Source organism: Pan paniscus, chromosome 11 (assembly GCF_029289425.2).
Source record: "Pan paniscus chromosome 11, NHGRI_mPanPan1-v2.0_pri, whole genome shotgun sequence".
Classification (NCBI taxonomy): Eukaryota; Metazoa; Chordata; class Mammalia; order Primates; family Hominidae; genus Pan; species Pan paniscus.
Genome location: NC_073260.2, coordinates 100,866,995 through 100,891,048, shown reverse-complemented (window position 1 = coordinate 100,891,048; position 24,054 = coordinate 100,866,995). Strand labels below are relative to the sequence as shown.

The following is a 24,054-nucleotide window of genomic DNA, read 5'->3' as shown; positions in this document are numbered from 1 at the left end:
GGGAGGTGTGGTTCTGTGAAAGCACTGATTTTAGCCCAGTGGAACCACTTCACAATTCTGGCCTCCGGAACTGTGAGGGAATTAATTTCAGTTGTTTTAAGCCACCAAGTTCGTGGTAATTTGTTACAGAAGCCATAGAAAACCAATGCAATACCCCAGTCGCAAGTAGGCAAGCGGTCTTGACTTCTGCAAGGTTGGGGAGACGGACCTTCTGGCTGACTGGATCTTGAAGACAATCCCCACCTTTGGTGACTATTCCTCCACCCTGGTGCAGGGATGAGCAGGGCACTGGCTTGCAAGCTCTGGGTGCAGTTCCTTTTAGTCGCACTGTTGAAGTGTGTTAACTAAATCTGACAGATGTGAATCCGGTCACGTGAATACCTGGGATAATGTCCGTTTATTATTAAACACATCATTTCCTGAGATTCTTAGCTTGATGTTTAAAATCATCTCTCTTGCCAGGAAATTAATAAAATATGCATCTGACACAATTATGTCCACACCTACAATCCTGATGTCAAACAAAAAGCCCCACAAATCTAGAAACTAGAGAACGTTGTATATAAGAAACAGGTGAGAAAGAGGCAACTCACTAAGCTTATTGATTAAACTTTGAAAGAATAAAACATATACTGTGGGAAACATCGGCAATTGAAGGAACAATTGCTGTACTTGTGAATCAAATTCATTCCACTTAAGAGCTCCATGATCTCCAAGTAGTACCAAAATTGAAAAGAAGTTATTGCATTTAAAGGTTTAATTTAAATTTAGGTCCTTCAACAGCAAGTTCAATGATTTATCATACTGATTGAATTCTAATTCTCTTACAATGTTGAAATCTAAAAAACCATTTCCTTCAAACATTAGTGCCACTGAGAAACACACTTATAGAACTCCTTAATCCTCCAAAAATAATGTAACATATGCATCATTTAATTCAACGAGGCAGTGTTATTGTCATATAGTGATAAAATTAGTAGTTCTATGCCAAAGAGTACCTTGGGCATAGGAGGCATGGTATTTTTTTCTGGTAGTCTTCCAGAAAACTTGGTGTAGCAAAATAACAAAGTATTGATGGCTTAATATCATAAATATGGAACGAATTATATATAACTTACTAGAAAACAGAGTAACAATCTAAATAACTCACTTTTCTTCAAGAGGGACTTAATTCCCTTTCCTAATACCGCACTCTATACCACGCTCTACATAAAAGTGGCTTACATCACTTGAACCCAGGAGTTTGAGACCAGCCTGGACAACACAGGGAGACCCTGCTTCTTTTTTTGAGAGGGAGTCTCGCTCTGTTGCCCAGGCTGGAGTTGCATTGGAGTGCAGTGGCGCAATCTCGGCTCACTGCAAGCTCCACCTCCCGGGTTCAAGCCATTCTCCTGCCTCAGCCTCCCCAGCAGCTGGGACTACAGGCGCCTGCCACCACGCCTGGCTAATTTTTTTTGTATTTTTAGTAGAGACGGGGTTTCACCGTGTTAGCCAGGATGGTCTCGATCTCCTGACCTCGTGATCCGCCCGCCTCGGCCTCCCAAAGTGCTGAGATTACAGGCGTGAGTCACCGGGGAGACCCCGTTTCTATAAAAAATTTAAAAATTAGCCAGGCATGGTGGCATGTACCTGTGGTCCCAACTACTTGGGAGGCTGAGGCAGGGGGACTGCTCAAGCCCAGGAGGTCAAGGCTGCAGTATGATCGTGCCACTGCACTCCAGCCTGGGTGACAGAGCAAGAGCACACATCTAACAACAACAAAAAATTAAATTAAAAAGTATATTACTATCTCAATGTAAAGTAATGGGAATTCAAATCTGAATGTCGATTAATTTCAAATAAAGGTTGTGGCAGAGACTTGCTAGCTGTTCAAAACCCGTTTTGTCTTATTCATGGGTGCACAGCTAGACTAGATTTCCCAGCCTCACTTACAATTAGCGTTTAACTAAGACTGTGGCCAATCAAATGCAAGTATAATAATGTGCATTGTTTCCTGGCCTGGCCCATATGCCCCCAAAGAAACAATTCTCCACATTCCTTACCTTTCTCTACCCCAGCCTCAGGAGCCATGTGTTCAAGAAGACCGGCAGAGCCACAAAATGGAAAGAGCCTGGAGGAATAAATATATGTGATTGGCACTGATTTCTTGCAGTAGCTAGCATTAGCTTTACTGATACATTGGTTTTGCTTTATTTGTTAACTTATGTATTGATTCAGTTAAAACAAAAACACTTTGGGTACTCAAAACATGACAGAAACAAACAAGTGACTCACCCTGAAAATTCAGCAAGTAAAGGAAACAATGTAACTAGACAAAAATCCAATGATGCACAGTCCTGAGTCCTATGAATGAAATGTGTACAGAATTCTGGAAGTTTTTGTGGAAATGGGAGAATGAAGCTAGCTTAAGTTGATTCTAGAAGTACAGACATGGCAGGGGCCTTTCCAAACACAGGAATAAGCTCACGCAAAAGCCGCAAGGTGTCCGATGATTGTGGGCCCTGTGGGGATGCAGTGGTGGCAAGAAGTAAGGGACGGGGCTCCATGTACAGGCAGGGGAGCCGTAACTGCAGGCTTGGTACTCTCAGCAACACCCTTCACACACTAGTACCACTGCCCAATAATGTTAATACCACTGCCCAATAATGTTAATACCACCGCCCAACAATATTAGTACCTTTGCTGGGGAGACTGGACTTTATTCCGAAGGCATTTCCTGAATGGAAAGTCACAGTCTGGTAGGCACAGACAGAGTTAAAACTGTGATTTGAGAAAAACATCCACATACCAGGTAGAGAATACACTTTTCCCCTTAAGGGATGTGGTAGTTAAGGAAGGCAAAGAACCAGTAATAGGTAGATTAAGTTTACAAGCTACTGAATTACTACATCTCAAATCCAAGGTTTTGTACAGATGACTTTTAACCCACCTTCTAAAATATACCCAGGGTAATCGTTTCCAAAAACGACATATTCAGTTAGGCAAATTACTCCTTTACAAATCTAGACACTTCATCACTTTTTATACATCCCTATTAGACATTAATCACAGAGTATTTCTATCTCACGTCTCTTTTTAAATTCATATTGAAGGAGAGAAGAAAAAACAAACAGAAAGGACAACAAATACAGAGTTAATATCGCATCTATCCAGAGCTTAGCTGTCAAGCAACGATACCCAGGAGAACCATCCAAAAAGTGAAAAGGTCTCTGAGAGGTGAAGACAGTTGTCACACTGGCTAGTGACTAAATATGTGGCAATTTTCCCATAGGAAAAGCTCTCAAAACCTTATTTTGATAGTTAAAATCATGTGAAAATCCCTCAAAACCTTATTTTGATAAAGCTGTATAGAAAAGGTAAGTACCCAGGTTTTTAAAAAATTAAGACTTTTTTAGAGCAGTTTTAGGTTTACAGCGAAAATGTGTAGAAAGTACATATACCCCTCCTTCCCACCCTGATATATGCAGTTTTCCCTACTATTAACCTCTTGCATTAATGTGGTATATTTTGAAAATTCGTGAACGACTATGGATATATGATTAACTTAAGTCCATTGTTTATGTTAGGATTAACTGTGTTGCACGTGCTACGGGTTTTGACAAATGCATAATGTCATGTAGCTACCTTTAATGTCATACAGAATAGTTCCACCACCCTAAAAATCCCTTGACTACCAGTTCATCTCTCTGTTCCTCTCACCCCCTGCCACTCTGGAAATCACTGATCTTTTTATTGTCTCTATATAGTTTTGCCGTTTCCAGAATGTCATATAGATGGAATCATACAGCATGTAGCCTTTTCACAGTGGTTTCTTTCACTTGGTAGTATGCCAGTTCCTCCATGTCTTGTCACGACTGGATAGCTCGTTTCTTACCACGAAGAGTACTCTATTGAATGGATGTACCATAGTGTCCCCACTCAACTATTAAAGGACATCGTGATTGCTTCCAATTTTTGCCAATGATGAATAAAGCTGCTATAACATTCACATGCAGGTTTTTGCGTGGATGTAAGTTTTCATTTTGGTAAATAACTAAAAGCTTGATTGCTGGGTTGCATGTTTAGCTTTCTAAAGAAACCGCCAAACTGTCTTCCAAAGTGGCTGTAGCATTTTACGTTCCTACCAGCAATGAATGAGAGTTTCCATTGCTTTACATTCTCACCCCATTTGGTATGATGAGCGTGTGAATTTTAGTCATTCTAATAGATGTCTAGTGGTATTTCACTGTTGTTTTAATTTACAGTTCCCTAACATATCTCAAGAATCTTTTCATATAATTATTTTCATTTGCATATATCATTTGATAAAGTATTCAGATCTTTTGCCCATTTTAATTGGGTTTTCTTATTGTTGAATTTTAACAGGTTTTTAAATACATTTTGGTTAATAGCCCTTTATCAGATAATGGGGTTTTGTAAAGATTTTCTCCAAGTCTGTGGCTTTTCTTTTCATTCTCTAACAGCGTCTTTTGCAGAACAAAAGTTTTAAATTTTAATAATATCCAGTTTATCAACTTCTTTTTCCCATGGATCATGCTTTTTGTTGTTGTATCTAAAAAGTCATCACCAAACCCAAGATTGCCTATATTTTATCCTAGGTTACCTTCTAGGGGCAATGTAAGTTTACGTTTTACATTTAGGGCTATAATCTACTTGAGCTAATTTTTGTGAAAGGTATAAGGTCTGTATCTAGAGTCACTATTTTGCAAAAATATTCAGTTGTTCCAGAACCATTTGGTAGCAAGACTGTCCCTTCTCCAATAAATTGCCTTTGCTCTTTTGTCAAAGATCAGTTGACAATATTTGTGTGGGTCTCTAGTGTCTCTATTCTGCTCCACTACTCTATTTGTCTGTTCTTTCACCAATACCATGCTGTCTTAATTACTGCAGTTTTACAGTAAGTCTTAAAGTCAGGTAGTGACTGACTGTTAATAAGAAAGGGGAAAAAACACCCACCATAGAAAGGTGCATGGTAACTCATTAAATATATCTATCTGGAGAGAAAAGAAGCACCTAGAAGTCGAGGCTGCTCTGTCAGCCTGGATGCATCCCAGAGTGAAGACACAGCAAGGCAGAGTACTTTGGGCATAGGAGGCATGGTATTTTTTTCTCGTAGACTTTCGGAAAACCTGGCTTTGCAAAATGACAAAGTACTGATGACTTAGTATCATAAATATGGAATGAATTATATATAACTTACTAGAAAACAGAGTAACAATCTAAATAGCTCACTTTCATCTCTAATGAATCGGATGAATGCCATTTTAAGCCAATGAGGTTTGGGTTTTTGTTTGTTTGTTACTATAACTTAGCCTATCTCAGCCATGACATCCTGATCTGGAAATAATTTCAATTACTTTAATGAAGGAATGTCACTTTTGATCTCCAAATTCTTCATCAAGAACAGAACAAATAAGCATCAGCAATGCTCCTATAAGTGTAGCCATGTAACATTAGACATGGTAGTTTTAAGAAATAAGAAGTAAAACCTTGGGCTTTGGAAGATAAAGATAGGGCTTTTAGATAGTAATTATTTAGAAGTTAGAGGGCATCTGCATCCAGGAAACAGCTTTTAGTTTGAATCTCATTTAGGCAAGGACTCTTACTACCTGAGAGAGTAGAATATAACTTCTCACACTATTGTAGGGAGGCTGAAGCATGGACAGGAAATCACAGCAGAGGGCAGGCAGAGCTGCGATACAACACCAAGACAGCAATTTGCTGACAATCAGTGATGAGTTGCATGCATTTGTGAAGAAAACTGGATGCAAATCACCAGTGAGCAACTAAACAGACTCTGTACTTGAAGAAAATTTTGGCCACTTTCATTAGAAGAGACTGAGAAACCCATGCAAAGAAGGTAACAGATTCCAGGACAGACTTGAGGGGAGGAACAAAACAGTTCAGGACACACAGGACAATCAGCAGAACATCAAAGGGGCAAGTAGACTGGCCTGAAGGGAATGGTGTCCCCCACCAGATCCTTTGTGAAAAACAGCTAAAAGTTAATACCACATCCCATACTCTGAACTGTGCAATTATTGTGAATATTCACATTTCAATACACAGGCCACATTTTCAATAATAATAGAGTTGGCATTGGCAAACCAGGGTGTGCAGTCCAAATCTGGCTGTTAATTGTAAATAAAGTTTTTCTGGAGCACTGCCACACCCATTTGTTTATGTACTATCTGTCTGTTTCAGCACTACAAGAGAGCTGAGTAGTTGCAACAGAGGCCAATGGCTTGCAAAGCCCAAGGAATTTACAATCTGGCTCTTTCGACAGAAAAGGGTTGCTGCCTCCTGACCTAGAGAGTATGGATTTAGTCAATCAATAAAACCTTTTGTTATCTTTGAGAAACTTAAAGTTTTAGAACACGCTTCTACTACCTTTATTTTAAAGGCCCCATCTGTCCACCAATGTCAATATTCTTGTATCTGTAAGAAATTAAAAAAATTATAGAGTGAGTTAATGGAGGAAAGCTTCTGGGATGCTGGTCTCACTCTGTTCCTCATCTGGAGGCCCGGGACATGGGAATTTCCAGTGTGAAAACTCATCAAGCTATATACACTTATGTGCACTTTTCTGGGTTTTTGGGGTATATATGTATACCGTGCTTCAATAACATTTTTTTAAAAAGCATGTATACCTCATCCCTTATAGAATTTCAATAGGCAGCATGTATCAACTACCTCCCACAGACTGGACTCCACACTAAGTACTGAAATGAAGATACATAAAGCGTACAGTTACAGAGCTCGGCAGAGTAGACGGTCAATATATATAAAAGCACACAAATAACTATATACTGTCAAGTATGTAAGCTGCAGGATTCAACTACAAGCTCGTAACAATCTAACTAAACTAGCTCAGGCAAAAGGGAAACTCACTGGCTCAGAGATTCCAAGGAAGTGTTATAGCAAACTGGGAACAGAGAAGCATCTAGGCCAGTGGTTCTCAAGTTAAGATGATTTTTGCCCCGCAGGGGATACTTGGTAATGTCTGAAGACAATTCTGGTTGTCACTACTGGGGTAGAGCTAGTGGCTTCTAGTGGTAAAGACCAGGGATAGTGTTAGATACCCTACAATGCCCATGACAACCCCTGACAACAAAGAATGGTTTGGCTCAAAATGTCAACATTGCCGAGGTTGAGAAACCTTGATCTGAGTCTTTGTTACTCAAAGTGTGGTCTGTCGAAACAGCAGCTTTTAGCAGCATCTTAAAGTAGATCAAAAATTCAGAATTGTGGCCCTACCCCAGATAATTTAAATCAGAATGTGCATAAGATCCCAGGTATCCCTTGAGCACATGAAGGTTTGAGAAGCAGGACCCTCAGCTCCTACCACATCTGGAGTCAGGTAATGACTTTGCCAGGCATGTTTCTCCCTGCGTGACTTCTCATCTCTTGCTGCAGATGAGATTCTGCCTCACGCAGGAATGTTGGCTGCTATAGGTTACTAAGATTCACGCCTCGTATCTCCCCCTCCGTGCAAGAGGTGCTGACTTGCTTCTCAGGTGCTGAGTTTACCAAATTTTAGGTGGCTTTTATAGGTACCAAGGAAAATAATGGGGGTACTATAATAAATCTACCTGGATTTGGGATCAGGAAAGCCAACGCCGAAAAATTTAAGCTGATTTCTGAAAAACAAGGACAGTTGGCAAGCAAATTAAGGTGTTTGTCAAATATTTACTAAGCACTTACTATGTTCCAGACGCTGCTCTGGACCTAGGAATGTATCAATGAAAAGGACAAAGTCCTGATCCTGCCCTTGAGGAGTTTATATTCCACTGGGCAGAAGCAGACAAACAAATAAACCAAGAGAAAGCACAATACGGTTGCAGAACCTGATAAATGCTGCGAGGGAGGGAAGCAGGCAAAGCATCTGGAGAATAAAGGATGATGTGACGGAACACCTAGGGCCCAAGGACAAATATGTTAGGAAGGACTCTCCAAATGACGTTAAGATTTGGACTGAGACCTGAAGAAGGAGTTAGCCAAGCAACCAGGAGAACGGTATTCTACAAAGACAGATCGGCACAGGAAAAGGCCCTGAGGAGTGAGAGCTCCACAAGCTCCAGCCTAAGGGCAGGGTTGAGGGGGTGGGGGCAGCAAAGAAGGGGAAAGCTGAAGGTGCAGGACAAGGGAAACAGGGTCCTAGCGGTTAGTTGTAAAACAGACCTTCAGCAGGAGAGTGCAGTGGTTCCAACTGAGGCGGCTCCTGGCTCTGGCTGCCTCAGTTTGAATCTGGGATTTGCCATTTATAAGAAGCGTGACAAGGCCAGGCACAGTGGCTCACATCTGTAATCCCAGCACTTTGTGAGACCAAGGCAGGTGGATCACTTGAGGCAAGGAGTTCGAGACCAGCCTGGCCAACACGGTGAAACCCTGTCTCTATTAAAAATACAAAAATTAGCTGGGTGTGGTGACGCATGCCTGTAGTCCCAGCTACTTGGGAGGCTGAGGCAGAAGAATCCCTTGAATCCCCAGGAGGCGGGGGTTGCAGTGAGCCAAGATTGTGCCACTGCACCCCAGCCTGGGCAGGCAACAGAGTGAGAACCTGCCTCAAAAAAAAAAAAAAAAAAAAAAGTGTGACTATTTCATAGGGTTGTGAAAATTACAAGTAAATGTCAAGACACCCTACAACAGGAGTTAGCCAAATCTGGCCCACTGCATGTCTTCTATGGCCTGTGACCTAAGGAAGTTTTCTGTTTACATTCTTAAATGGTTACGTTTTAAATGGGCGTGTAAGTACCTACACTTCATACCCTTGATTTTGCCCCTTAACTCCACAAAGCCTAAAATATTGACTATGTGGCCCTTTACAATAAAGTCTGCCATAGCCAAGCCTGTACACAGTAGGTGCTCAGGACGTGAGGGCCAACACTGCCAGCTACCATGTCAACGGATATGACTCCCTGGCCAGGCATTACCTGAGGCTTTTTACATTATACATCCCCAAATAACCATTATCCTAATTTATAGTTAAAATGCAAGCAAGTAACATGGAACATAGAACTTTAATTCTAGAATTAAAACCCAGGTCACTATGTACCAAAAACCCATGATCTTTCAGTCTCTCATGAAAATCACACAGGTAAGCCCTCTATTTATTCGTCCTCCAAGCTAGGTATTGTTATCCCCTGTGTATCTGATGCCATTATAGCTTTTGATAGCTGAGACAGTGTAAGTAGGACCCAGGCTTTCACTTCTGAAGGCACTTTTGAAGCCAGAAATGGGAGGTTTCCCAGTGCAGCTCTTGACGTTGGCGCATGCAAAGATTCTCTCTTGGGCTCAGTGAAAGACAGTCAAGATGAAACTGAATGAATTTGTATCACACTGCTCATTGTATGACCAAAGCAAAGAGAGGACTGGGGATAAGAAAAGGGTGTAGCTGATATTGAGGGTGGTACTTAAACCAATTTACTGTCCCTCTTTTTGCTTTTATTCCCCCAATATTCTCTAGTAAATGTTACTTTGGTAATAAGAGAAAATACTTATTTTTATAAAGAAAGAAAGCAGAAATAATCAGCCTTACCCAGAGTAGCTACATTGTACTTTTTAAAGACAGCACTATTTTGACAGCCAAAAAAGACACTTAGGAATACAGCATTACAAATTCAAGATCATGTCTATGAACTTGGCTTGAAAAAAACCCTCCGCTAAAATACAACCTACCATCTGTACAATGTATTCAAAAATGATTAGCATAGTATGAAAAAATAATGCTGGAACAGCAGATTTTTTTTTTCCATTTTTTAAGAACGCTTCCTGCTCGGTATTATTTTCGGATTCCTCCATGAGGTATAAGCAAAGGCAAAATGGAATCTCAGGTCAAGAAGATGGAAACAGAAAGTAAACAGAGACAAAAAAGGAACATTAAATACTCTTTACTGAAGATGTGACACTGCTCTAGAAATTTCACTGAGCCCAAGAGAGAATTTTTGCATGCGCCAACGTCAAGAGCTGCACTGGGAAACCTCCCATTTCTGGCTTCAAAAGTGAAAGCCTGGGTCCTACTTACACTATCTCAGCTATCAAAAGCTATAATGGCATTTCTCTGACAGCAGGACTCTCACACTCTCATGTCACTAAAAGTGAATCAGCAGAGCTTGCAGATGCATGGAGCCCAGAAAGGCACCTCTCAGAAGAGGGTGTGGAGAGCGCCGGGGCAGCGTGGAGCACGATGATGGCCACAGACAGCAGTATCTTGCCCTGACTTTCTCACTAACCAGGGTGCCTTTTTGCAGAATCTCTCGACTCCTGGAATCCTTACTAAAAATAAGGGAGTTAGGCTGAGAAGCCCTGTCTAAAAGCCATTCTATGCTTCTGTGATCTTAAATCATGAGGTCATGTTCACATTTGTATAAATACATCCTAACAAAGTGAAACCCCTACAGTATGTTTTGGGAAATTGTATCCAACCATAAATGTTCAGAATTTTTCCCCAAATGAAAAAATTGAGTATCAAATTTATACCTATTAGAGAATATTTACCACATTGGCAGAGTGCCTCAAAGGACTTAGGAATGTTCTATTTGCATCTGAAAGGCAGGTTGCATGAGTTTTGCTCCTATCTCGTCAGTCAGCACTAGAGGATGCCTGGGGATGGGCTTCTGCTTGTAAGAAAACTTGTCCACACAAGAGGTGATCAAGAGAGTGACCTCCAGCTGCCTACCGCATACAGATGCTTGGTGCCTGACACAGAACTTCATCTCCAGGGCCTGAAGAGCTGAATCAAGCCAGGAGACAATCCCTGGAGAATTTAAATAAAAAAAAAAAGGTCAGGTATGAGCTACTGCCGGCACCGCTTTCCTTACTTCCTTCTCATACTCTGCCCCTCTACTCTCAGGGTACACAAGCCCTCAAACTTGTTTTCCCTCCAACAGGGCCCAGCTGGTACCTTCCAAGACAGAGGAAACCTGTGGAAACCCTAGCATAATAGGAGGTTTTGTTCATGATCATTGCTGATCACCTCTACACTATCTGCAATTTTAGAAAACGCCTTAATTGGCTGCTGGAAAGGTCAAGGCTCTAAGGCTGGCAAACAAAGTGCTCGTTTAATAAGTTGGATTTCTTCGCTCTACAGAGAAAAGACAGATAAATTCACACGTGGGACAGCATCCTTGCCAAGAGGTATCTAAGGGCTAGATGTGCTGGACATGTAAACACTAGCATGTTTTTCCAGAGAGTGCTAAATAAACTAGCATAGAGGTCAGCAAACTTTCTCTGAAAAGGACCAGATGATAAATATTTTAGGTTTTGTGGGCCATATGGTCTCTGTCACAACTACTCCACTCTGCTGTTCTAGGGCAAAAGCAGTTATAGAAAATACATAAACGAATGAGCATGGCTGTGTTCCCATAAAACTATTTATGGACACTAAAATTTGAATTTCATGTAATTTTTGCAGGTCAAAAAATACTCTTGATTTTTCTCAACCATTTAAAAACATAAAGATAATTCTTAGCCCGAAGGCCATATAAAAACAGGAGTCTGTAGTTTGATGACTCCTGACTGAGAGGATGAGACAACTCATATTCTGCATCTTACCACAGAAAATGCAAAGTGCAGAGTCTTTCTTCACAAGCTCGGTTATACTCAATTTATCCCTTTCCCTTCCCAAATCCAATCCTCCAAAATATTCCTCCAGTGGGGTCCACTGTCTCCATTTCCTTTGTCTCTGCTCCCATCATCTCTCCCATGGCCTCCACCTCATCTGGTACAATAATCTTACCTTCAAAGTAGTCACCATCCACCAGAGTGAAGGGCTTTGAAAAGAAATCATCACTCCTTAAACTCCTTCAATAGTCAACAGCCGACCCCCCAAATATAATCAGAATCAACTCTATAATCTGTGCCAAGCCTTGCAAGGCCCTGCCTCTCTAACTTTGTAATCCTCTCTTTGTCTTTGACTCTATGTGATGGTTCACTGTGTCAACTTGACTGCCTTAAGAGATGCCCAGATATTTGGTAAAACATTATTCTGAATGTGTCTATGTGGGTGTTTCTGGATGAGACTAACATTTGAATCAGCAGACTGAGTAAAGCAGATTGCCCTCTGTGTTAGTCAGGGCTTTCCAGAGAAAGAGAACCAGTAAGATGGAGATTACACATACAAAATATCTGTATGTCTGTAATGAGATAAGGAATGGGCTCACATGATTACAGAGGCTAACAAGTCCCACAACTGGTGCAAATGACAATCTGAAGGCCTGAAACCCAGGGGTGCTAATGCTGTAAGTCCCAGTACAAGGACAGAAGACTAATGTCTCCACTCTAGCAGTCAGATTAATGTTCTTGTGCCATTTTGTTCCAGTCAGGCCATCAGTGGGTTGGATGATACCCACCCTACACTGGGGAGGGTAATTTGCTCTCAGTCCAATTACAATGACAATCTCTTCCAGAAACAGCCTCACAGATACACCCAGAAATAATGTTTAACTAGGTATCTGGGCATCTCTTACATTAGCCCAACTGACACATAAAACTAACCAATACACACTCCCTAATGTGGATGAGCCCATCAGTTGAAGACCTGAATAGAACACAAAGGTTGGCCCTCTAGTCAACAGGAGAAAACTCCTTCTGCCTGACTCCGCCTGCCTGACTGCCTTTGAACTACGACATTGGCTTTTTCCTCCCTTCAGACATGAACATTGGCTCCTTCTGGGTCTCAAGCTCTCATGCTTCTCAAGCCTTTGGACTCATATTATTAATACACCATTGGCTGTCCGGGGTCTGGAGCTTGCAGACTCACCTTGCAGATCTTGAGATTTGCCCACCTCCATAATCGTGTGAACCAATTCCTTATAATAAAGCCCTTTATACATAAAAACACAAAAATGTTTTATATATATGGTATATATCTAGATAGATATGTATCTCCTATTGGTTCTATTTCTCTGTGTAACCCTAACACAACCATGAACTGTCACATCATTTTTTCTCAAACTTCTTCAAACACATTAGGGCCTTTGTATGTTTCCTTTTTCACAAATGTTTATTACTATGTTGTTACCTTCTCATTCAAGTCTCAATTTCAATATCTCCTGCCCTAATATTCTTTGAAAAATGGCTTCCTCTCACCCTTCACCAATGATTCTCTACCTCAGCCTCTTATTTTTGTTCCCTTCAAAACACTTATCAAATCTATAATTATTTTTATTACTTACTCATGCCTGTCTTCCCTGAATGGAAGGTAACCTTCATGAGGGTAGGCACCACATCTGTGTTATTCACTGTATCCTGGAGCCCTAGGGCAGAGCCTGTCACAGCAACTTTTAATCAATGTTGCAGAATAAAGAATAGCTCAGAGTTTATAGTCCCTGCCCTCTTCTTTGGAACTTCCATCCACTTTATCAGAAAATGACCTTTGCATGAACAAGATGATGCTGGTGATGATAAAGACCCCCCTGTACCCTGCCCCAGTAAAGTGATGCTTGCTCCCCTATACCACTGTGAAGTCCTCTGCCATCTTTATGCTATTCTTACTCTCTGGACTCATCACTGAAATGAGGACTTATGCTCACAGGGGCTGTGCCTTACTACTTAACTGGGTATTCACACTGGTGATTCAGGTTAACAGTTAAGTCACCACCTCATGTGACGCACAGCAGGGACTTTTCCCCACCACCAACACCAGGCTACATGCAGCTTGAAGCTCTGGGTACTATGGTAAGTCTCATGGGTTTGCTGGATGAACTGACTTATCCATTCCAGTTCCTCAGCGGCACCTAAATCAGAATAACCCTGGGTAACAACGGTGGATCAGTGGTGGGGATAAACATTAATGGGTACAACCTTTAACAAGAGTCTATGCTTAGAAATGGAGGATTTGAGTGCTAATCGGCTTCACCTTTCCCTAATAAAAATTATTTTTGTCCTATTATTCATAGCTACCTTTGGCTGGTTCCACCCAATCAGTGCTTGCTATCTGTTCCTCACACTAGACCCATGAGGAGAGCTCTTATTTCCACATAGCACGGAAAGCAAAGTGAAAGCAGGACAGGAATTCACTGATTGGTCTGTGGTCAGTTCGTGAAGCTGATAAGCTTCTCACTGCTGTTGTCCCACTGGTCCTCTGATTCTCTCCTGCTTCACAAAAGGCAACAGGAGGAACATCTTTAACTCAGGTAGAACAATCTGATCTTGGTGCATGCCACCACCTAACTGAAGATAAAATAACCTGTCAGCACTAGTTATGTGAATTTGTCTCTATATACCTCAAAGTCCCCAAATGAGGCCAATCACAGTTATCTGAAACCTGCCAGCAAGCCAGTGAACTGGGTCCTGGGAAATCTTTCTTGACTAGATCTGCTGTATCACAGGAAACTATGTAGAACCTTAAAAGATCTTCAGACTGTATATGCCTGGGATGATACTCTGCTCACCCAGTTCCTGACTGCATAAAATGTGACTGGAGTGTGAACTATGTTCATTTCCTGTACAACAGTTTTTCTTACCAAGTAAAAAGTCCCCTCATACCTGCTCTACTGAAAAAGGCTTAATCCTTTTCACTTCGCCAATGTGAATTTCATGCTGTAATGGGCCAAGTTTTGGAAAAACAAAGCAGTTGTTTTATACCTGCCCAACTTTCTGTTCACACAGGCGAACAGGACTATCAGTGGTGAAATCTCGCCAAGATCTCTTGCAAAAGATCCTTGATTTAACAATGACTGACATCTGCGCACTTTCCCGTTGACTATAATTCTCTTCACAAGGCCACACCTTGCGGAACAAACTTTAAAAGAGCAACCAGTGCTAAACTGCAGGCATTCTTCTTTCCTAGCTCCAGACATCCCTATCTAGGCTATTTATTTTTCAGCTTTCTAATATAATGTTGGGTTGATATGTCTGTCATATGACAGCAAGAAAACCAATTACATGAGTCACTCTCTAAAGTGATCAAATGCTGGCCAGTGAAGCCACAGCTGCTTTTGATTCATTAGAAATACATTTTCCAGCCCTGCATTTTTACCAGGCAATGTAGTTCAGTTGGTATTGCAGTTTTTATATAATACTTCTTTATTTGATTCAAAGTACATATTTGTAAGATATTGCTAAAAAGTCACAAAGGGAAGGAGGGCATTAATTGTGCATCTCCTAAAGCTTTATTTCCACAATATGTGGTAAGTGCTAGAAATGAAGAAATCTCTCAATTTGCCTGAAAACCTCCAACATGGCTTTCTAATAAGTAAGACTACAGGGTAAAAGCATTCCTCAGCATTTGACTAGTGAAGACTCCCACAGCTGCTAAGATTAGGTTTCTAGCAGGACTTCCCACTCTCTCCTCAATTGCATGAGTGAAAAATACAATGGTCTCAGCTTGATTCCAACTATACTTTATTTCCTGAACTGACACTTTGGGTTTTCTTTAGGATAGAGCTGTTTAGAGTCAATTGTAGCAACAAAAAATAATGACAATGTCATGAATATTCTTACTGAAAAGCTGCTGCACCTTGTTTAGGCACTGAATATACTGTCAGTCTGTCCAAAAATAGAGGATCACACAACAGCTGACTGATGTAGCAAGAAATGTCTATCTTAACAATCAGAAAAGGTGGTCATTTTCCAAAGTGAATTCATTACGTGGATAGTAAAAAAAAAAAAAAAAATTCTATGACCAAATAAGTACACGGTGTAGAGTTAAATAAAAGTTAAATGGGTTACTTTTCCACATTTCTGAGCTTTTAATATTCTGACATGTATCATGAATTTAAAATAATTTCTTATTGAATTTTTCTTATAAAGTGCAACAGTTTGTAGGGCTAGTCTTCCACAAAGCTTTATGAATCTTTGGAATAGGCCACTTAAAAGTGTCTGAAATATTTTACTGTCTTTCCTACCTCTCTCTGACACTCATACACACACTATTCCACCTATCATATGGATATTTTATACAATGCCATGTATTTTATATACTTCTATGTATATTACAACATAGTAAAGCACAATGAGCATGTTTCACAATGCTTTTTGGCATAATTACTATGTTTCCTACCTGGATGATATTTCAGGCAATTCTGGTAAGGGCCTTTTTCTTCAAAACACAAGGTGATTTAACCAAAGCATGAATGAACAAAAAGAGGGGCTGCACAGAAGTGTGATTGCCACATCTGTTAGCAGTGCATTTGGTAAGCCTTCCCCTGTCACTATATATATTCAGAAATAATGACAAAAAAATGTAGTTCCTCTGGGCAAATGAAACGGAGGTGCAAATTAGAATCACACCTCCAGTCTCATTTTGGTATCACTTCTTGTCTGGATAAACAACACTTACTCTCACTCTCCTACTCATGGCAAGTAGCCACTGTTAACACTTGCATTAGGGATCAGTCACAACAAATTACAGTTAAGTTTCACACCACACTGCAGGAGGCAGCCTGGGCCCAGGAGAGCATAAGAGTAAAGCTGGGCCGCAGTACCAATTTTGAGAAAACTAGCATTGGGGCTGAAAAGGCCCCTGTGCCTCAGCCACATGAAGTGGTTAAAATTCTAATACTCTAAGTGGTATCTTAATATTTCTGTGTGTGGTGATTCATTATTCTCTGTGGAGAGTAACAGTAGGTAGCTGCTTGCAAAAAGGGTGATTTTAATCACCAATCACTTTCAAGAACACAAGAGATCAGTGGTACTCAACTGTGAAAGCTTCATTATAATGGGAAACTGCCTGTGTGGATTAAAAACACAAACAGATTTCACTTCAAGATGATTGTGTGAGATGCTAAATTTCCATGATGTGAAAAGTATCTACAGACTATGAGCCACATAAAAGTATCCATGGGGAAGATGAGAAAAATCAGGACTAGAGACCCAGTTCATACATGAATTTTCCCTACCTACTTGTGGGGCAGAAGATAAAAGGAGCTTTGTAAGCTGTAAGTTGGCTAGTTTATTGTTTATCCAAGTAGGGCAAAGTCCACTTTTTTGAGTGAAATACAAAGGTGAAATCTGAATAAGAGTTTATAGAATGCATGCAATTAATCTCCACTAAATAACAAGAAGTAAAATAAAATCATAAACCTTTAAGAAACATGGAGGGGCATGGTGGCTCGTGCCTGTAATCCCAGTGCTTTGGGAAGCCGAGGTAGGAGGATTGCTTGAGCACCCAGGAGTTCAAGGCTGCAATGAGCTATGATCATGCCACTGCAACCCAGCACCCCAGCTTGGATGACAGAGCAAGACCTCGTTTTTTTTTTTTCTTTTTAAAGATTCAGCATAAATGTGAGAAATAAGTAGAGCTAAACAGTCTTTAAGTGAAGCAAATACACATGAATTCATTCACTATCAGACTTGCTCCTTTTGGAGGCATATTACTTACTAGGGCACCTCCACGAAGTTTTCTGAGGGATCCTGACATCTCAAGATGAGGGAGAAATCAGGGTGCTTTGTGATACTGAGCCAGGTGGTCTTCTGAGATCAGGGAACAGGATTTGTTTGATAATTTAGTAAATTAAGGTGGGAGGTATTTTTTAATGTCCTTCAACATCAAGTAAAACATGATTGGGTTTATGATGATTGCAGTTCTCTTTTCCATAAACTTCTTGTTGATATGATTTAGGTATCTGCCAGCACCTCCAGAAGTAGAGAAAAATCATTAGAATGTATCATTTCGATGTCCCCTCATCCATACACTCTGGGACATCCATTAGTATAGGTGTCCTTTGTGATTTATGAGAAATTCTTATGGGAAGTGCTCCTTGTAACCCAATATCCACACATTGCTATTAATAACTCTCAATAATGGCATCTGTCATGTGCCAAACATGACACTAAGTACTGGATATGCATCATTATCTACCCCTTCACAACAAATTTCTAAGGTAGGTTTTATCATGTTCATTTTACAAATGAGCAAGTTGAGGCTCAAAGATGTAAATTAAGTTGTTCCAGGTAACAGTGCCAAGAAGTAAACAGGACAGATTTAATCCTGGGTGGTTTAATTCTAATAAGCATCTGTGCATGCTTTTATTGAGAAACTACTAGGTATAATGAGAAAAACAGGCACAAATAATCAAGACATATGTGGTCAACGTGTCAGAAGTGTGACCCACTAACCATGATACAGGCACTACAACAGATTTTAGACCAACAGGGAAGGATTCAGAAGGTGGTATTTGAAGTAAAGCTTGGCGGAGAGAAAAAGGTTCCCTTTTCTCATTAAAATCCTACTCTCCCTTCCAGATTCATCAGGGATTCATAAGTGCAAAAAGGACATTTACGACGAAGAAAAAAATGTAACGGGGTGGAAAATGAAGCTCACATTTATGACACACAAACTGCCTAGGTTGGCTGAGGTTAAGCATGTGAAGGGAACCGTGTAAGGTAAAACTAGAAAGATGAGATTGAGCTAGTTTTGCAAGCAAGAATTCTTTGGAATTGTATTAAGCCTTTTCGACATCACTGACAAACTCCATCAACATCTATACTTGCATTTTCTTGCAAGTCTCTTCATTCCAGTTCCATAGGCATTTTCCTTTCCTCTTACTTGGCTTACTCCAAAGTCACTTAATATCCTAGTCCTCTTGCATCTCTCGAGTTTTCCTTCAAATACAGCTCAAACTAAGTCACTACTCCTCATCTGCAAACCTGCCCTCACATTGAACATTCATGCACCTCTAATGTGGTCCCACGCCTTCTCTACCAAGTTCTGGCTCCTATTCATATCTGTGAGCCTTGCCTCTCACTATTCCCTGCCTTGTTCCTAACTCTAGTTAAAAGAGCTACTGGAAAGTTCTTAACTCTCATATATTCTTTCTTACCTCTGAGCCTTTACACAAGACCACCTCTGCACATGGCATGCCTCTCCTTGCTCTTCACATGTGCCCAGCTAATTCCCCCTTACCTCTGAGTATAAGTTGATACATTACGTCTGTCAGGAAGATATGTCTTGTCTCCTCACATCTAAGGTGCGCTCCTTTGCTTTCTACACACCCTGATATACTCATACTCACCATTCAGTATTGCAAATGCTTTTCTACTTGTCTTTCTCACTTATTATCTTAAGCAGCTACTGAGCTATTGAGCGTCATTAAATCCTGCAATCTCACACATGAAAAAATGAACTATTTTCCATAACAGGCCAATACTACTGAATTCACTCGTATATTACTCATTTTTCACAACTCTTCTTCAAATTCTGAAGAAAAATACTAAAGAAAAAAACTGTATCTTCACATAATTTTTTCCACTCTCTTCCATTTATTTCCTCTTCTTAGAGATACCTACACCTTAGATATTGGCCCCTTCGAGGGCTTAACAAACATCCATCAGTATGAGAGTACAATAAGTGAGTCAACTTAATATACAAATAAGTACGACGAGCGACTGCTCCATGTACCATTTACATGAGACTATTACATAAATTTCATTAAACTCAGTTGGTACCGAGAAGCACACAGTCCACTGGACTAATATGGGAGAAAATAAGTCAGTATTCATCCCTCTATGTCACTGCATTTCCTCACATTCTCTGTTCTTCATTCAGTCTTCTCTGTTGTTTGAGACTAAATTCTCCCAGTGAAGACAAGCTCCCGAGTGTGTTTGATGCTTCCACATATCTCCAACGAGAGGTTTAAGTGGGGGCGCAACTAGTCACCCAATTGTTGACTGATCCAATCAAAGAAAATTAACTGATAAAACATTTATAATGTTAATATTGCCCTCCAATCACCTGGTAAAGAGGTTAGTGCCTCTCCCTGCCACATATTCCTGAACACAAATCCAAAGGCAAATACTAGACATATCAAAGAAGGCATGCGCCTCTTTAAACTGGGCAGATAAAAGCAGAACTTTCAGGTGGGCACAATTAGCACCCTCCCAAGGGAGAATAGAGAGAGGGGAAATGATGCAAAATAATGCAGAAACACTTAACTGGTATTCACATTCTAGCTTGCAAACAATTTCTAATTCACTTGCCTAGACAGTTAACCATCAGTCTGGATGTAAAGAATTCAAACTCAACCAAGAAACAGGAAGCATAAGTTCTGTCACAAGTGTGTTTATTTTGGTGGCTCACATCTGCAGCTTTTTCCCCCTCAATGTATTTTTTTCAGAGCCAAACGAGGAAGGGAACAAAGTTACTGGGCCTAAATCCATCACTGTGATTGTGATATGCTGAACCACCCACAGCATCATGAGAAGGAAGCTATTAGTTTCATGCTGAAGAACTCCAACCCACATAGGGGCAGAATCTAGAAGTAAAGGAACAGTCTATTCAGCATGATTAACTTTATTCAGTACACCCAACAATGTCTAAGAACTGATCTAGTCACACTCGGTTTAAAAGCAGCATTATCTAAGGGGATGTGTTCTGATGGATGTTCCAAGGTACCTGGTGTTCCACTGGGAGTCCAGCATCAGCATGAGATCTTTTGGTGTCATCTTGCGTTGATAACGTTACTGCTAAATCACTAGAACTGCGAATAGAGACTGAACACTGTGTAGGCGCAGGGCTAAACTATCTTAAACCAAACTTACAAAATCAAAGGGTGTAGACTTCACAACAGCAGCCTTGTCAACTGCATCACATGAATCCAAATCCTTGGATGGGAAAATCTCCTATACAGATTGAGTTCTTGTAATCCAGAGAAAGGGTCAGCAAACTACGGCCTGCAGGCCAATTCCTGCCAGCCACTTTTTTTGTAAATAAAGTTTTACTGGAACACAGCCACAATAACTCATTTAAATATTATCTACTGCTGCTTTTGTGCTACAGTGAAAGAGCTGAGTAGTTGTATAGAGATCATATGGTCCGCAAAGCTTAAAATATTACCTGGCTCTTTACAGAAAAATTTTGCCAATCCCTGGTCTGGAATGGTGGAGCATTCACTAATTCTTGCTCTGCAAAACCTGGTTCTAGGTCAAAATTATTTTGTCTTGATGCTGTAATTCCTCACTGAAGATCCTAGTACTTAAGGCTTTGGGTTGGCCCACAGACATCCCAACCCTCTGCTTGGAAACACTATAGGAACAGGTCCAGGTGGCAACCCTGCAAATCTGAACAGATGCCTATTTTTCTTCTGCCCATAAGACAGATGGTCCTCAGAGAGGGGGAGAAGAATTAGTCCATGAGAGAGAATTCTCTGTGCAGCACTAATTTTGGAAATGTATCCCTGATCCATCTGGCCAAAGAGGATTCCTTAGGAGTACCTTTGCTATTCGGGTTTGCTAAACATTCAGGAGGGGAATCCTAAGTTCCAAGGCTAGAACCTCAGGTATTTGCTCTCTATCAAAATGTTAAGTAAAGCCCTTTAGACAAGAAGTCTCAAATAATTATGACAGAAGATGATTATAAGGATGAAGACAAGGATAGCTGACTACTCATTCAGGGACTCCGTTTCAGCGAATTTCTTCACTTTCCTTTGGCAGTAAATTTTCCCTTAGATGAAAAAGATAATACCCTGATATTCTGCTATGTACAGAAAGCAGGAAGAACAATACTCTCTGAACTGCTAACAACAGTAGCTCTCCTCTAGATATAACAATGTTTCTCCTTCTCATTAACCACCTTAACTCATCTTTGATATTCAGACCTTGTTATTCTAAAGAATATTTCCCCGCGGAACAAACCATAAATTTGCAAAGTTAATTAGGACTCTGATCTTAACGCATTTCCCCCCATTTCATTCCTAACGCTCTGCCGGGGGTGTCCAAGGGAGAGGAATACAGTCGTGGGTTCTTGGTTTCTGTTTCTGGTTGAGCCAATAAAGCCCCTTCCTCATCCCTCTTTTCTGCTTATCACTAGAGACATAATAGAAAAACTATATAAAAATAGAAGGAATGTCTTAAACTCCTTTTCCCTTTTATAATTAGTTGGCAGAGAGACATTTAAAGTGTGCATATACTTCAGGAAGACCCCATATAAATATGATTTTTATCTAGGTATGACATGGCTTCAGGCTGCTAAAAGCCTAAAACAAAACAAAGCAAAACAAAACAAAACAGAAACAACAACAAAAACAAAATAAGGCGGGTTGGACAAGATTGCTAGTATAGCAGGAGTGTCCAGTATTTTGGCTTCCCTGGGCCACACTGGAAGAAGAAGAATTGTCTTGCGTTACAATAAAATATACTAACACTAATGATAGCTAATAAGCTTTAAAAAAAAAAAAAATCGCAAAAAAAAAAAAATCTCACGTTTTAAGAATGTTTATGGATTTGTGTTGGGCTGCATTCAAAGCCATCCTGGGCTGCAAGCGGCCCCACAGGTTGGACGAGCTCGCCGTAGAGGGTTGGTTCCGTTCAGCCCCAAGTAGGAAAGAGACAATATTAAGATCAGACATAGGGGGAAAGTTAGGCAACTAGAAGTAGAGGCATTAAGAAAAGCAACTGCTGACAGATTCTGATCATTCAATCTTAGCCAACAGGCTTTTGAAGTATGATGGACTTGGGTGTAAGTGAAAGAGTTGAGTAGTTGTATAGAGAACATACGAACTACCACTTACTACCTGGATAATCTCAGAGTCCTCATCTATAAAACAAAATAATAACGTAGTTACTGGTGCTGTTATTGTTAGGATTGAATGAAAAATGCATATAAGTCATTTAATAGTGCCTGAGTCACAACATAGTAAGTCCTTAATATGTACCTAACAATCATTACTGAGCAAAGTTCCTGCTAAAAGAATAGTTGCTGTTAGAAGCAGAAACAAAGGTGGAGCACAGAAGAAGTCACAAGGGAAAAATATCTTTCTTGATTTTCTTCTGAGTCATATACTTGGAGAAAAAGGAAAATTCTTAGTGCTTTTGGTCCCAAAACCCTGTGTAGCGTTACCTGTGAGCCTGACAAGATCCTTCATCCAGTTTCAACATCAAGAGAAAAGAAGATGCTGCTTCACATAATGCAGGTCTCTGCAGACGATGCTGTGCCACAGGAATCAATCAAGAAACAGTTACATCCCCAGCATTGCTCCGTGGGTTGTAAAATAAATGTTTCTTAGACAAAGAAAGTATAAGTAGCTGAAACATTAGGAAAATAATATTACTGATCCTAACACGGTAAAGTACTTGGCTTAAATTTAGCCTTACAAGGTTTTCTTAAGAATATACTATTGGTTTACAAAATTTAACTCAGTATTTTTCTAAAATTGTAAGACCTTCTACGTGAGATCCCCAGACACAGGCACAAGTTGTAGGAACAGAGACCATGGCAAATAATAAACCAGGAAAAAAAGAGTTGACTTCATGATAACCAGGGTGGGAACAAAATTGACATAGGTCTCTATAAATGAAAAACAATACTTGATTTGTAACTAGAAGCAAATGGGCAGCCAGGACAGACAACAGAACACAGCTGCGATGACTTCCAGCCACTGATAATCTCATAAAGCTCACCTCTGCGGCAACTCCCTGAAAGCAAATCAAGATCAACCCCGCTCCTCTCGGCAGATGCTTCTTTTTCCAAGCTCCATGGGTTTAGGTTACATCTGAGCTCACTTTCACGCATGTTGCGAGCTAATTACAAAGAATCCAGAAATGTGGGAACGAACTGGGAATACTGTAGGCTGTTTCAACAAACCTTAGCACCATCTGCTGAAATATTAAGATGCTTGTTTAAAAAGTTGGCTGTCAGAGAAGGAGGTCACAGCACAGACAGTGGGGAAGTTCTCTTAAATAACTACTTCTTACTTCTCTTTCCTGTATACAAGCAGTAGGGCACTGAGCCAAAGGTGAACCATCCAGAGATAGAAGACCGTATCTGCTAACTTCTCCTGGTCCACGTGCCAGCAGGAGAGAACCTAGAGCATGTTGGTCATCAAAAGAGAAGAGATACGGTCAAAAGACTGTAGCATGTTTGTGCATTTCAATGAGCAACAACAGTCATTTGGGAAAATAGAATGGAACGTCTTAAACTCCTTTTCCCTATTATAATTAGTTGGCAGAGAGACATTTAAAGTGGGCATACACTTAAGGAAGACAGCATATAAATATGATTTTATCCAGGTATGACAATCCCTTAGTAATCTGAGACTTGTGAGATTTGGGGATTCCCTTTGTAGGTTAGATGTTTCTCTCTCAAACAGAGCAGCTGAAAAGAGCCTCAGGTTTGTA

At 40.4% G+C, this 24,054-nt stretch overlaps 1 long non-coding RNA gene across 1 annotated transcript in view; it reads right to left on the bottom strand.

The window, feature by feature from the left end:
• Nucleotides 1–24,054, bottom strand: part of LOC117981658 (uncharacterized) — a 153,357-nt gene that overhangs the window by 128,171 nt on the left and 1,132 nt on the right. The window contains exons 2-9 of the long non-coding RNA XR_008619746.1: nucleotides 23,632–23,741; nucleotides 23,338–23,535; nucleotides 22,778–22,962; nucleotides 10,498–10,756; nucleotides 7,593–7,640; nucleotides 6,391–6,438; nucleotides 2,043–2,110; nucleotides 155–381 (exon numbers count right to left, since the gene is read on the bottom strand). This is a non-coding gene — a long non-coding RNA (uncharacterized LOC117981658). The remainder of the gene's footprint in view (nucleotides 1–154; nucleotides 382–2,042; nucleotides 2,111–6,390; nucleotides 6,439–7,592; nucleotides 7,641–10,497; nucleotides 10,757–22,777; nucleotides 22,963–23,337; nucleotides 23,536–23,631; nucleotides 23,742–24,054) is intronic.